The sequence below is a fragment of the Ursus americanus genome, chromosome 31 (assembly GCF_024610735.1).
Source record: "Ursus americanus isolate L20-20 chromosome 31, mUrsAme1.1.p, whole genome shotgun sequence".
Taxonomy (NCBI): domain Eukaryota; kingdom Metazoa; phylum Chordata; class Mammalia; order Carnivora; family Ursidae; genus Ursus; species Ursus americanus.
The window spans coordinates 6,600,049-6,615,927 of record NC_142157.1 but is presented as its reverse complement, the minus strand read 5'-3'; positions in this window follow the sequence as shown (position 1 = coordinate 6,615,927).

The window sequence follows — 15,879 nt, the reverse complement described above, 5'->3', positions numbered from 1 at the left end:
ATTTTCCCCGTAAGGCACGACACAGTCATCTTGCGCTCAGGAACACGAGGCAGCACTCAACACTATGCTCTGGGGGTGGGCATGGGGGCATTTCAAACAGCAAAAACCGCCCACAGAAAGCATAAAATTACAAAAAAGCCTGGCACTGAAGAGGCAGCAAGAAGGACACTTGTTTACAGTATGAGAGCTGAAACAGGAAGGCAGAGTGTCAGCTTGCTCAGCCTTAGCTGAGAACATGCAGACAGCCCACTCGAATTCTTATCTGTGTCTTCAAATGATCACCAAAGCATCACAGTTATTGATCTTGGGGTTACGAACAAACTTTAGCAAGTAGGTGAATTTGTATAGACAGAATCCACAAATAATGAGGATCGACTTTCTAATTTAAAATCTTAGAATAGTTTCTGGTACACGAAAAGCCCTACATACATGTTTGCTTCTATTAAACAAGGTGTTTTATACAAGGTGGGTACAGGTGTGATTGCTGTGATGGTTAATTTTATATGTTAACTTGGCTAGGTTACGGTACCTAGGTATTTAATGAAACACCAACCTAAATGTTGCTGGGGAGGTGTTTTGCAGATGTGAATGACATCTGCAATTAGTTGACTTCAAGTAAAAGAGATGACCCTCAAAATGTGGGGGGGGCCTTGTCCAATCAGTTGAAGGTCCTAAAAGCAAATGCTGAGGTTTCCTGGGGAAGAAATTCTGTTTCAAGATGGCAGCATCAACTCCTGTCTGAGGTTCCAGCCTGTAAGCTTGCCCTATGATTTTGGACTTGCCAGTCCTCCCAGTCACATGATTTCTTAAAATAAATTTTTTAAAATATCTCTTATTAGTTCTGTTTCTCTGGAGAAGCCTAACTGATCATTTTTCTCTCTTGCAGTGATGTCATCAAGTGGGAGGGACACTGATTGCAAATCAGAAGGTCCAGATCTTTGTTTCATCTGATCAGGGATTTCACTGACTACATGGTTGGACTGGCCTTGCTCAGTGGGCCTTTCTAGCTCCAAGCTTCCCCAGGCCGGCACATGGTGTGAGCAAAGCTTTCCCCTCTCCCCACCCCGTCTTCTAGCTCTCCTCATAGAATCATGGAGTGTGAGAGTTGGATAGAAACTTTGAAATTATATCATCCAAACTCTTTGTTTCTCTATCCTCAAGTACAAATGTAAAAACCCAGGCTCACGTTCCCTTTTTTTTCCTACTGGGCATAAACTCTTATAAGACTTGCTCGGTCTGTTGCCAGATACTCTGAATCCTTGGGAAGCCCTGCCAAGTGCAGCCTCAACAACAAAAAATTAGGAGAAATGAGTGGTGGGGGTGGGAGGGAGTGGGGGAGATAGGATTCTTTTAAAGCCCTGAAGTGCTAGCAGAAAATTGATCAAAGCCGAGATGAATTTCGCCCATATCCTCTAACGAGCTGCTAATATTGCAGTGGCAGCCCTGTCAGGATAATTTGTCACACATGTCCCTGTGTGGGCTTCAGCCCCTGCAGAGGCATCTCCCCAACCCACTGCCACAGGCAACTTGTCTGAAACAAAGCTCTGAGACCTAATGGAAAGGGAAGTGCAGGGGGCGGGGGAGAGCTAATGGCCACTGACAAGTCATCTGGGCCCACTCTCCCAGATCTTGCAACCTCACCCAGATCCACCTTCATTATGCCTGAAGAGCCTGCTGCCCCTTCCATTACATTCGTGTGGCTGTCACGACTGCAGTGCCCACTGTCACACAGATGCTGTCCAGAAAGAAATAGCACGTCCTGAAAAATAACACGGTGTCAACATGAGTTACCAGACCAATAAAAATGGTGATAAGCAAGACTCCTTGCTGAGACAGGCTCGGCAGTGGTCCCTCAGCCAGGGCAAAGTTCTCTCGGGCAGAATGACTGCCTGTGACCCCAGAGGGACCTGTGTCCAAGCATCAGCTGTGGGGGGCACGGCTCCCACAGCGAGTCCATCCATCAGATGCGGACCCTGGCACTTGCTTAAGTGGCTTTTGGGCCTACCATCAATTGGCCAACACTACTGTCACCAGCGAGTCACAAAGATCCCATTCTTTCTCTCTGCTTTTAACATAAAAACACCAACAAAACATCTGTTGTGGATAGACCAGAGAACAAGAAGATGAAACAGAATCCAAGGTGCAGTGGGTGTTGGGGGCAGAAATAATGCCCATGTCCCAGGCCAGGTTATAAAAAGTCTCTTCTTGACTAAGCCATTCAATTTGGAAAAGAAAAGGCATGATTTTCCCTTATTTTTCCATATCTTTAACAACATGCCAAATTATAAAGAAATTGTATTTTTTTTCAAGGAAGATTTCCAAATTATCTATATGTTTATGTATCTATTTATATACACTCTGCTAAAATGAAATTGCATTTGAAGATGCATCATTTCTGTAACAATGTTAATTGCATAACCTCTTCACGTGGGAGACTCCGATCTAATGCAAGTTAAAGCCTAGTCACACTTAACCTGGGATATTGCAGCTTCAAGGTGCCTTTAATACCACCTGCTAGGCCAACTCCGTCATTCATCAGAGAAGGATTTGCCCAGACTGGGGAAGTGACTTCAAACTCATATGCCTAATGTGTGGCAGAACTGTGTTTCAAACCTCAAAACCCAGTGTTTTCCCTAGCACTACCAGGTTAATTTTATAGGAATTAAAAAGAAATGAAAGTCTAAGGAGAGTTCCCCGTGGATAGAGAGGAGTATCTCAAGTTCAAATCCTCATTCAGGGCTCAAAAAGTCATGACACTTGGGCAGATAGGTAGTTAGGAAGTTAGGCTTAAAGCCGGGAGGGAAAGGAAAGAGGACCTTAACTGGAAAGAGAAGTGAAAATGGAAGCAACCAGGAGGTAAGATCAACTGAAATAGTTTAGCAGAGAAGGAGCTAGGCTAATGTGGAGTAGTACTTGAGAACTTGAAAAAAAAAGAATTATTCAGGATATGAAATCACTAATTCCAACTTAAATTTTACACTGGGGAAAGCTGAGTCTGTAACCATGTTGCCTACCCTTACATTGCAAGCCTCTTCTGCTAACTCCGCTCAATTGCTCCCCTGTTAGTCGAGGAGGTCCACAAACCCCAGACATGAAAACATGCATATCGTTCATGACCAGCGACCTTGAAGTGAGAGAACATGACATAGAGAAGTCCCCACCCAAAGGTAGATGGTGACAATGTAGGTGAAGAGAGAAGAAAAAAACTCTGATAAAGTTGTAAATAATCTTCCAGAAGGCACAGCAAGTCCGTATTTTGCTATAGAAATAGCAAAGAAGAGTGAACAAATGTTTTCTTACTCCATTTACTCTGTTCTCTGCTTTCTCCTCTCTGTAGTCCTTTGCTTTTTTTCCATTTGAGGTCTATAAAGGAATGGAAGGACAATGGGACCTTTGTGAAGCTCTGTGGTGACAACAGTGTTGGTCAGGTGATGGCCTGCCCAAGAGCCATTTAAGCAAGGCAAGAGCAGGGAATGTATGGCAAGTTAATTTGGCAGGTAAGTTTGGGGGGAATATTTGGAGAGCAATATACCTCTAACCAGATGTTGGAAGTCAAGTTTACCCATTTTTCTTCTATAGTACATTTTCCCTCTTGTTCTTCCTCCCTAGGCAGCCAAAGTAAACAGAATCTGGATGTTAAAGATCTATGTGAGGCAGAGCTTTAAAGAGGTCCATTTATCATACACCTTAAAAGCAACTGGGAAGCGGAGGAGTAAAAGGCTCAAATGCATGACCTCAGCAGCTGTGGGTCTCCACGTGTTGCAACTTTCCCCAACAAAAGAATAGTTGCAGAGATTCTCACCTCTTCTTGACCCTGCTGCTTAGTTGCTGAATTCACCTGTCACCTTCACTGACCTAAGAATGACCCACATCCTCAACTGCAGAGCACACAGAGAGGCTCCAAACAGATAAATAAGATAATGATTATAAAGCACTGAGCACAGGGCCTCGCCCATAGTAAGCACTCAGTATATGTTCACTGCTCCTGTGGCCATTCTTGTCATCATTTCTGTCCTTCTCCTCTTCCTCTTGCCCTTCCTCCTTAGTATCTTTATCATCATCTCCAACCAGCAATCTGGCTGCTAGGTCACATTTTGTGTTCCAAGTTTTGTTACCAAGAATGAATGAATGAATGAATGAATGAATGAATGAATGAATATTAAATCCTATTATAGTCAATCAAATATCTCTAGGGCCTTTGACGAGTAAGTAGAATGAATCTGGGGTTCCACAGACCCACAGTGATCTCTTTCTCTAACCAAACTTATTTTCTGGGAGGATACAGTGTACCGAATATTTTGAACCAATATACGACTATTTGAAATCACACATCTTAGTGATTAATTTTCACTTTCATGGTGTATATTATTGTGTTAGTGACCACTTCTGACAAATAAGAGTATGAATGACCTTGCATTTAATATCTTTTTATGTTATTTTAACTTTCTAACATTATGCAAGTAATATTTAACTGCATTCTCCACTGTTTTTTGCATTCCCTTTCTCTCTGGCTGGAGATTATCTCCTTGTAATTTTTTCAGAGGTCGATGAATGATTAAACTTCTCACATTTTTTTTTCCTGAAAATATGTTTTTGTCCCACCTCTTGAATGACAGTTTAGCTAGGTATAGAATTCCAGCTTTCATAAGTAAGGAACTGCACTGGGCTACATGAATAGCAATTTGGTCTAAAGGCTGACACGGGAGGCAAGCCTCCCAAATATCTCTTTTTTGGTTTTTTGTTTTGTTTTGTTTTTCATGCAGTAAGAAGCTGGAGATTGAAGTCTTAGGTTATTGCAGTTGCTCAGGAAAGTCATCAAAAATTCCTTCTGCTTTACTAGTCTGCCATGCTCGCCATGCGGTTTTAGTTTTCATTGTCACAAATGGTTCATTTATCTATAGTCATTAAGTCTACGTTCTACGTAGGAAGAAGGGGATAGGATAACGACAAGGACAACATGTACAAGCCAGCTATAGCTGTCCCTTTTTTACTAGGGACACAGTAGACTTCCAGGGACTACCACCTAAATAATTTTCTGTTTATATTTCTGTGTCTCATGGCCAATCCTAGTTGGGGAATTTGGGGAAGTGTTTTAAGTGGGTACACTGACAGTCTTAAGTAATATTGGAGTTCTGTTAGCCAGCAAGAAGTTAACAGAGACCATGCAGAAGACCAGCCACACAGATTCACAATTATTTCCTTTCCGTATAAGATATTGCTCCATGTTTTTCTTTTATCTAGTATTTGTAGATGGGAAATCGAATGTTGGTCTTTTCCTTTAAGTTCTCTTCTAATTGTTCTGTTGACTCTGTAGTCTTTTCTAAATTCTTCCATTTGTTGATATTAGTACTTCTCTTTCATAATGTTGACTATGTCAGATATCGGGGGATTCTCACTTGAGTGCCTATTCCTGTATCAAGATCCCTGGTTAGTCTACTGGTTGTGCTGCTGCTTGACTTGAGCTTCCAGGGCAATTTGGAGATCAGGAAGGCCTGCTCTAGCAGGGGCACCTCAGTATTAAATCTTCCATAAGGTGAAAGCCTGCACTTTCTGGGAGTTGCAAGTCAGCTGAGGCTCTGCAAATTATCTCTTTCCTAAGATCTTACAGTCACTTCTCATTTCTGAGTCAATACATCTGTTACTACTTGTGGAGTAGAGGAGCAAAGCGCAGGCATAAGCCCACCTGGCCCCTCCTCCTGATGTCTTGAACTGACTCCTCACCCTGGAGCTGTTAGTTACACTCTATGCCCAGCTTCTACCACCTCCAGGCAGGGAACTTGCACATTGCAGCTTTGTCCTGTGCTTGTCCTGGCCTCCAGCCTCTCTTTCTGGCTGATGGGCCCTCTGCTCTTTTCCATTCGTATTCTTTTAGGATTTGTCACGGTTTCTGGTTCCCTGATAGTCTCTTTTTTCCAAGGAAGATAATGCATATGAATTTATTTCCATGAATTTGGTGTGAGAAGAGGGAGTCTACATTTTATATATCTCCTGCCAACTCGAAAACTGAAGACTTTTTAAATGTATTATGAAACACATTAGTATTTATTCTTTCACAAGTTTTTCTCTGTTATCCTATAAAGTAAGTTATGCAGTTATTCTGAGACCCAACTCACAGACAGGTAAACTGAGAGAGTAAGGTTAATCATAATCCCCTGCATCTAAGGAATACTTTTCTGTTTACAAAGCACTTCTGTTTTTATAATTTCATTGCTATATCTCCTTCCGATTAGATTTTCACTCTTGAAGTCTACCTGTTGCACCATTAGGGAAACCTGAAAGGCAAAAAAATCAATTCTTTCTTTCCTGAGTGATAAATCCTGGGTACCTAACCAGCACTTTTTTTTTTAAAGATTTTATTTATTTATTTGACAGAGATAGAGACAGCCAGCGAGAGAGGGAACACAAGCAGGGGGAGTGGGAGAGGAAGAAGCAGGCTCCCAGCAGAGGAGCCTGATGTGGGACTTGATCCCAGGACTCCGGGATCACGCCCTGAGCCGAAGGCAGATGCTTAACCGCTGTGCCACCCAGGCGCCCCTAACCAGCACTTTAAACCATGTGGTGTACCAGACAAAGACTGCCTCGCAGCTTCTGTTAGGCATGGTGTTCTTGCTTCTGCACGGATATATCTATCTTGATCACTCCAGTGTCCTCTAAACCCTCTAATTTTACCTCTCCTGTGTTTCTAGTCCCTCTCTCCCAACTAAAAAGAGTTCAGAAATGTAAGTGGCCTTTGGGTTTGGCACACGGAGCCAGAGTTTTAATAGCTTAAAATTCATGTCCTAACTACTCAAGATAGAGTCAGAAATGAATATAATCCCATCCTTTAAAAAGTTAAAAGGAAGAAATTCAGAAATTCAAGGAAACTAATAATTTGTTAATCCCAAGGGATAAAGGTGATGTTAGAGAATTAAAATCAGAGCCAAAGAGTGAAAAGTTAGCAGTATAGGAATTAGCAAAGAGCAACAGTGAGGAGGAGGTGGAGAAGAAGAAGAAGAGGAAGAAGAAGAGGAAGAAGAAGAGGAAGAAGAAGAAGAAGAGGAAGAAGAGGAAGAAGAAGGAGAAGAAGGAGAAGAAGGAGAAGAAGAAGAAGAAGAAGAAGAAGAAGAAGAAGAAGAAGAAGAACAACAACAACAACAACAACAACAACAACAGAAAGAAGAGGAGGAGCAGGAAGAAGAGGAGGAGAAGAACGCAACCATACCATCACTGCTATGACCATGGAGTAAGGGCCCTAAGTAATTTTCTCAAAGTGAATTTTAGTACACGGGGCTCATATATTCTGGCTCCTGGTGACCTGGTCTGTGGGTGGGTTATGTGTATGTGAAGATGCAGAGTTAGGGTTGGCACCCCTCCCCTTTTCTCATGTCCTTTCTCTCCATCAGACAAAATAAGCTACTCTGATGAATTCAAGAGAAGATTAATACCTTGTCCTCCTCTAGGTAGTATTACCTAGAAGACCTGAAATTTGAGCTAATTTCAGGTCCTAGAAACATCTCTTTAATTCACTAATGAAATTGGGGGGGGTTGTAAGAATGCTGAAGTAGGTCTTTTGGAAAATGTAATCGATAACAGCCCATATTCTTTAGAAATTTGGAATTATTTTGCCCAAGGTGAAACAGTGATTATTTTCAATTATGCTAGGTCCCCCACAACTAAGTGAAGATGACGTATGTTTAAGCCCACAATAAATTAATGGAAGATATGTCTACATGGCTCTAAACACCTGTTTCAACATAGGGCAACCAATATCAGATGTAATAATGATTAGGGGGAAGAAAAATATTAGCCCTTTAGAAGCTTTGATAATACTGGGAAGTAGATACTGACAGGCAGAGTATATTTTCCCAGTTTCACTGTGAGAGCTGTTTCATCTTAATTATTACAGACAAAAGCCTAACGAACCCAAGGGGTAGAAGACTGACATAACATGCTGTGTTCCTAGCATATTCTCTACTAATGATGCCTACTTATAAATCTTGCCATCATTCCTGGTACACATGACTCTTACCTTCAACCAGATCTAGCAAAAAAGTTTACCTCCTAAGAGCTTGTTTTTCTAACTCCTAGATCTTAATATTCCTGTGGCGTCCTGAGCTGCAGAGCAAGCAAATGGAAATTAAGATGACAAAAACACACTGCAAAGTAGAAAACTCTATTCTCTAGATCCCTGCAAAATCACCCAGCTGCGATCCAGAGAGATGCCCATTTTGCATATTTCTTCAGTAAATTCCCTCAGGTGTACCCTAGCACCACCAGCTTTGTTATGAAATGACCCTATTTTTCCTGTGGGTTCCGGAGAAGAGAGCCTGAAATGACCCAAGGGATAGACTAATGGTCCCAGGAAGAACGTTTAAAGGGATTGAGGTTGCTCCAAGCTTACTTAAATTTCATCTCCTTCATAAAAATTTATCTGACTACCCAACTGAGGATGCTTTTCCAGTTCTCTGAATTCCTAAAACCTTTAGAATATATTGCATATTCTGATTTTTAGCTTATATCCCTAAGCACTTTTTTCTTTTGCTGTTGGCCCAGAACCTTGTCTCTCCCCTCTCCAAGAGGATCGTCTTTCCATGCTCGGGGACAGTGAGTCCCAGCTCTCAAGGCTGCAGAGTACCCAGAATACTGGGCACAGGGACTTAGTAAACACTGTTTCACTTGACCTCAGAAAAATGATCTCAATGGTCCTCAAGCCAATAAGCTTTTATTTAAAGGAAACGGAACCATTTTTAAAGTCCGCAGAATACTAAACTAAAGGAGTTTGCCATAAATCCAAGCAGGTCCAGGCTATATGCAAAGGACTTCTGCAGCTGTGGATGGTGCAAATAGGAATGCTGTGTTCCACAGCATGCTGGGGACTAACGGCATATTAACTGAAAGTTGCTAGGGGAGATGGGAGGCTATTCCCTAACTCTGTTGATAGAAACCTACCCAAATCATAGCATGGAAGTTTTAAGGGGACATTAAAATAAATGTTTAGCAAATAAATGCCACAGAAAGAAGTTGTTGGGTTTTTTTTATATATATATAAAGCCACATAATTGAGGTTGCTTTACAATGAAATGGATGTATAATAAAATGTACCCATTTAAAGTCAGCTCAGTAAGTTCAGTAAGTTTGGACAAATGTAACCATTCAAGTATCCAATACCCCACTTAAGATAGAGAACATTTTTGAAGTGCTCAAAGATCTCTGTTCTTTTGCTGTCAACTCCAACTTGCCCTTTACCTCCAGCTGCAAGCAACAACTGATGTGCTTTCTGTCTCTATAGATTAGTCTGCTTTTTTCTAGAATTTCATATGAATTGAATCATACATACACACTTTTTTTGTGCAAGGCTTCTTTCACTCAACACAATGTTTCTGAGAATTACCCATATTTTCATATGTATCGGTAGTCTGTGCTTTATAATAGCTGAATGTTATACCATTGCATGAATGTACCACATTCTGTTTATCTGTTCACAATTGACGAGCATTTGAGTGGTTTAGTTTTTGTCTATTAGGAATAAAGCTGTGATGAGCATATGTGTTCGAGTCTTTGTTTCATTTGTCTTGGATAAATACCTAGGATACAACTGCTGGGTGTTTGGGAAGTATATTTGCAACTCTCAATCTGTTTTTCAAAGTGGTTAGACCATTTAGGTCTATCTCTACTATCAATATATGAACATTTCATTTGCTCCACATTCTCACTCATATTTAGTACTGCCAATCTTTTTAATGTTAGCCATTCTTGTGGGTATGCAGTGGTATCTCATTGTGTTTTAATTTTTGTTTACCGATGACTAGCAAATGTTAAACATCTTTCATATAGTTGACCGCTTATTTATCTCATTTTTGAAGTGTCTGTTCAAGTCTTTGCCCCTTTTTAAGTTTGATCACTTACGTTGTAAATTACTGTGTTGTACAAGTACATTACATAGTTTGAATGCAACTCATTTAAGAAATATAGGTATTGCAGACATTTTCTCCCAGTCTCTTTTCTTTTTCATTTGCTTAGTAGTGTCTTTTGAAGCATACATATTTTTTTATTTTAATGAATCCCAATTGTTTATTTTTTAATACTTAGTGTCTCTTTGTATCCTATCTTAAAAAATCTTTTCTTAGTCCAAATTCACAAAAATACTTACATGTTCTTTTGGGTCAGCAGACAGGAAAATTTTTCTGCAGATGGCGGGAAAAATATTTTGGGCTTTAAGAAACAAATGGTTGCTATTACAACTCCTCAGCTCTGCCTTGTACCACGAAAACATCCATTCACTATATCTAACAAATGGGCCTGGGCAGATTTGGCCAGTTGGCTACAGTTTGCCAACCCCTATTTTAGGAGTTTTGTAGATTTGCCTTTTATATTTAGGTCCATGATCCACTTCCAATTAATTTTGGAGTATGATGTGAGTCAAGGATTGAGAATTTTTTTTTTTTTTACATTTTACCATACATATAGCCAGACATTCCAGCAGCATTTGTTCAAAAGACTTTTCTTTCCATTAAAAGAATCATAAATCATGATCAAGATGGATTATCTCTTGGATGCAAGGATGGTTCAGCATATGCAAATCAAAAAATGTGATACATTGCCTTAACAGAATCAAGAATAAAAATAATATCATTATCGCAATATATGCAGAAAAAACATTTGACAAAATTCAACATTCTTTCATGATAAAAATTCTCAACAATTAGGTATAGAAGGAACCTTCTGTAACATTTTAAAGGTCATATATGACAAGCCCACAGCTAGCATCATATTCAATGATGAAAAGCTGAAAGCTTTTTTTTCTAAGATCAGGAACAAGACAAGGATGTCCACTCTCACCACCTCTATTTAACATAGTACTAGAAGTTCTAGCTAGAACAATTAGGAAAGGAAAGGAAGTAAAAGATCTCCAAATAGGAAAGGAAAAAGTAAAATTGTCTGCAGATGATGATCGTATATACAGAAAACCGTAAAGACTCCACCAAAAAAGTGGACTAATAAACAGAACTAATAGACAATATAGGACTAATAGACAAAATAGAACTAACAGACAGAAATCAAATATACAAAATCAATACACAAAAATCATTTGCATTTTTATACATAGACATGAACTATTTGAAGGATAAATAAAGAAAAAAAACAATCCCATTTACAAAACCATCAAACACAATAAAATACTTAGGAACAAATTTAACCAAGGAGGTGAAAGACCTGGACACTGAAACCTATAAAACACTCATGAAAGTAATTGAGGAAGACAGAAGTAAATGGAAAGATATCCCATGACTACAAATTGGAAGAACTAATATTGTCAAACTGTCTACACTATCCAAAGTGGTCTATAGAATCAATGCAATCTCTATCAGAATTCCATTGGCACTTTTCACAAAAATAGAAAAAAAAATCCTAAAAGTCTTATCCACACAAGACCCTAAATAACCAAAACAATTTTGAGAAAGAACAAGGCAGGAAGCATCATAGTTTCTGATTTCAAATTACACTACAAATTTACAGTAATCGAAATATTATAGTACTGACATTTTTAAAAAGACACAAAGACCAATGGAACAGAATAAAATCCAAATATAAACCCCTATATACACAGCCAACTAATCTTTGATGAGAGTGCCAAGAATACACAATGGGGAAAGGATAGTCTCTTCCCTAAATGCTATTGAGAAAACTGAATAGTCACAAGCAAAACAATGAAACTGGGCCCCTATTTTACATCATTGTGTTGGAGAAGGGCTGTAGTTGGTATATTAAATTAAGAATATGCAGATTATGACCTCCTAAATGAGGAGGCACAAGCTACCCACATGGGGTCAACAGGTAGCTCCCTCAGCATCTGAGCTCCTACTTTGGGGAAGTGAGAACCCTAGAATGGTTTTGATTGAAGGTAAAGTTTCAGTACACTCACACAAAGGAAGTAAAGTCACAAGATTTTTTACATACAGATTCCAGAAACGGGGTGGAGGGATTGGGCGGGCACAGTGAACCAGGGAAAGGGCAATCTTCCATCCCATGTTACCAGTAAGCAGGAGAGAGCAGGGTAGTACATACCTATTTCTTATGAGGTGGTTGGGGCAAAGGTCACTAATTTTTCATGGGCTCAGCTTTAAGTGGTTATTTTAAAAGGTAACCTGGGGGGGGCGCCTGGGTGGCACAGCGGTTAAGCGTCTGCCTTTGGCTCAGGGCGTGATCCCGGCGTTATGGGATCGAGCCCCACGCCAGGCTCCTCCGCTAAGAGCCTGCTTCTTCCTCTCCCACTCCCCCTGCTTGTGTTCCCTCTCTTGCTGACTGTCTCTATCTCTGTCGAATAAATAAATAAAATCTTAAAAAAAATAATAAAAATAAAAATAAAAGGTAACCTGGGAAAATCAAAGTGAGAACTTAGGGCAGGAACTCTAAGCTCGTGTCTTTATCTAAATGTTTGGCCTCTGAGAGTGAGTCGGGTTTTCATATTGTAAAATGCCTTGGCAGCAACTCAAAATAGCTGTTTTCTCATCACAGCTAATCACAAAAAAATAACTCAAAATGGATTAAAGACTTAAATGTAAGACCTAAAATCACAAAACTCCTAGAAGAAAATGTAAAGAAAAAGCTCCTTGACCTTGGTCTTGACAATGATTTTCTTGGATATGACACTGAAGCAGAAGCAACAAACGTGAAAATAAAGTAGGACTACATCAAACCAAAATGCTTCTGCACAGCAAAGGAAACAATTGACAAAATGAAAAGGAAACCTACAGAATGGGAGAAAATATTTGCAAACCATATATCGATAAAGGGTTAATATCCAAAATATATAAGGAACTTTTATAACTCTATAGTAAAAAAAACAAACAACCTGATTTAAAAATGGGCAAAGGACTTGAACAGACATTTTTCACAGAAGACATATGAATGACCAATAGGTACATGAAAGATGCTCAACATCACTAATCATCATGGAAAAGCAAATCAAAGTGGTAACGAGATATCACCTCATGCCTGTTAGTATGTCTTTTATCAAAAAGACAAGAGACAATGTTTTGGTGAAAATGTGGAGGAAAGGGAACCCTTGTGCCTTGTTGGTAGAAAGTAAATTGAAACAGCCATTATGAAACCAGCGTGGAGGACCTCAAAAAATTAAGAATAGAGCTACCATATGATCCAGCGATCCCACTTCTGGGTATATATCTGAAGGAAACAAAATCATTATTTCAAAGAGATATCTGCACTCCCGTATTTATTGCAGCATTAGTCACAATAGCCAATATACGGAAACAACCTAAGTGTCTGTCAATGGATGAATGAATAAAGAAAATGTGGTACGGATTTTCAGTGATGAGAAAGACAAAATCTTGACATTTGCAACAACATCGATGAACCTAGAGGACAGTATGGTAAGTGAAATTAGCCAGACAAAGACAAATTCTGTATGATGTCACTTTGTGTGTGTGTGTGTGTGTGTGTGTGTGTGTGTGTGTAATCTAAAACAAAAACAAAAACACAACTCAAACTCTTATAGAAACCAAGTGTAAGGGTGGTTTCCGGGGGTGGGGATGTAAGGGAAATGGGGAGAGGTTGATCAAAAGGTACAAACTTTCAGTTATAAGATGAATAAGCTCTGGGGTTCTAACATGCAGCATGGTGAGTACAGTTAATAATACTGTATTGTGTACTTGAAATTTGCTAAAAGAGTAAACCTTAAGCATTCTCACGCCCTCTCCCCCACACACCAGTGGTAAACTATGTGAAGTAACAGATGTGTTTACTTGATCATGGCAATCATTTCACAAACTATGCATATCAAATCATCATGCTGTACACTTTAAATATATACAATTTTCTCAGTTATACCTCAATAAAGCTAGAAAATAAATTTTAAAATGAATGAATACACAATTAATATGTTTTTATAACAGACTCCTTTCCCCATTGAACGTCACTGACACCTCTTTCAAAATCAGTTAAGCGCAGAAGGGTGGATGTATTTCTGGAATTTCTATTCTGCTCCAAAACACATGTCTATTATTTGTCATTACCCCACTGTCTTAATGACTGTAGCTTTACAGTAACCCTTGAAATCTGGTAGTATATATTCTTCAACTTTTTTCTTTTTTTAAATTACTTTGGCCTTTATACTTACTTTGCTTTTATAATACTTTATATAATATTAGGACCAGCTTGCCTGCAGGTATTTTGATTGAGATTGCACTGAATCTATTGAAAAATATAGAGAGAATTGTCATTTAGACAATCTTAAATCTTCCAATTCATGAACATGGTATATTACTCCATTTGTTTCGATTTTGTTTACTTTCTCTCAGGTTTGTTTAATAGTATTTAATCTATAGGTCTTAAGCATATTTCCTAAATTTGTCTCTAAGTATTTCATATTTTGGACACTATTATAATGTATTTTCTTATTTCAATTTCGAGTTGTTCAATCCAATTGCTTCTGATATAGAAATAAATTTGTTCTTTTTATGTTGATCTTATTTTCTGTGAACATACTAAATTCTCATTTTTAATTCTGTTAGTTTTTTTTGTAGATTCATAAGGATATTTCACATACACAGTCATACTTTCTATAAATTAAAAATTTACTTCTTCCTTTTTACCTTGTCAACTTTTTTTTTCTCTTGCCTTATACCTCTGGCTAGGATTTTTACTATGCAGTGTTGAAAAGAAGTGGTGAGTGGACATTCTTATCTTATTCTTGATCCTAGGTGGAAGACATTCAGTTATTTCCATGAAGCATTATGTTAACTCTAGATTTTTCATACATGCCACTTACCAGGTCTTGATGTATGTCACTATTCCTAGTTTGCTGAAAGATTTGATTCTTTTTAATCATGAATTGCTTTGTTAGATCAATCTTGTATATCTATTAAGATGATAATATGTTTTAAAATCTTTCAACTTGATAAATTATATCAATTGATTTCCAAATGTTAAATCAGTCTTGCATTCATGGAGTAAATCCCACATAGTCATAGGACATTATTCTTTTTAAATTGTGCTAGAATCCAGTTACTAATATTTCCAAAGGATGTTTGCATTTATGTATGAGGGATAGTGATCTATAGTTTCCTTTTCTTGTAATACATTCTATTTTAGGTATTAGGATAATTCTGAGTTCATAAAATGAGTTTTGACAGATTTTCTCCTCTCCTATTTTCTGAATGATTTTTGTGTAGGATGGTTATTATTTCTCCCTTAAATGTTGCATGGATTCCATCTGTTAAACCATCTCCCTAGAGTTTATCTTGTGGAAAATTTATAAATATGAAGTTAATTTATTTAATAGATATAAGGACATTCAGATGTTTCTATCTTTTTTAAAATCAGTTTTATTAATTCATATTTTTCAAGGGATTTTTCCATTACATCTTGGTCAGGAACAAGCAAACTTTTTCTGTAAAGAGACAGATAATAAATATTTTAGGCTTTGTGGGCCATACAGTCTGTCACAATAAATCAACTCTGCCACTGTAGCACAAAAGTAACCATAGACAATGCATATACAAATGGGTATGGGTTCCAGTAAAACTTTATTTAGTAGTAGGCCAGATTTGGCATATTCCTGTAGTTTGCCAACACATTTCAAATTTTAGCAAGAGTTTTATGTAATATTCCCTCATTATTCTCTTAATCTCTGTAGTATCTGGAATGATATCCCCTCTTTATTTATAATATAGGTAATTCTTTTATTTTAAATAGTCAAGCTAGTCAATCAATTTCATTGATTTTTTTTTTTTTGCTTGTTTTTTACAAAAAACTATCTTTGGAGCTCATTGATTTCATTGATCTTTTTCTGTTTTTATTTTTTATTTCACTGGAATCTGCTCTTATCTTTATTATGTCATTGATTCCTTCTATTTGCCCTGGGTTTAACTTGCTCTTCTT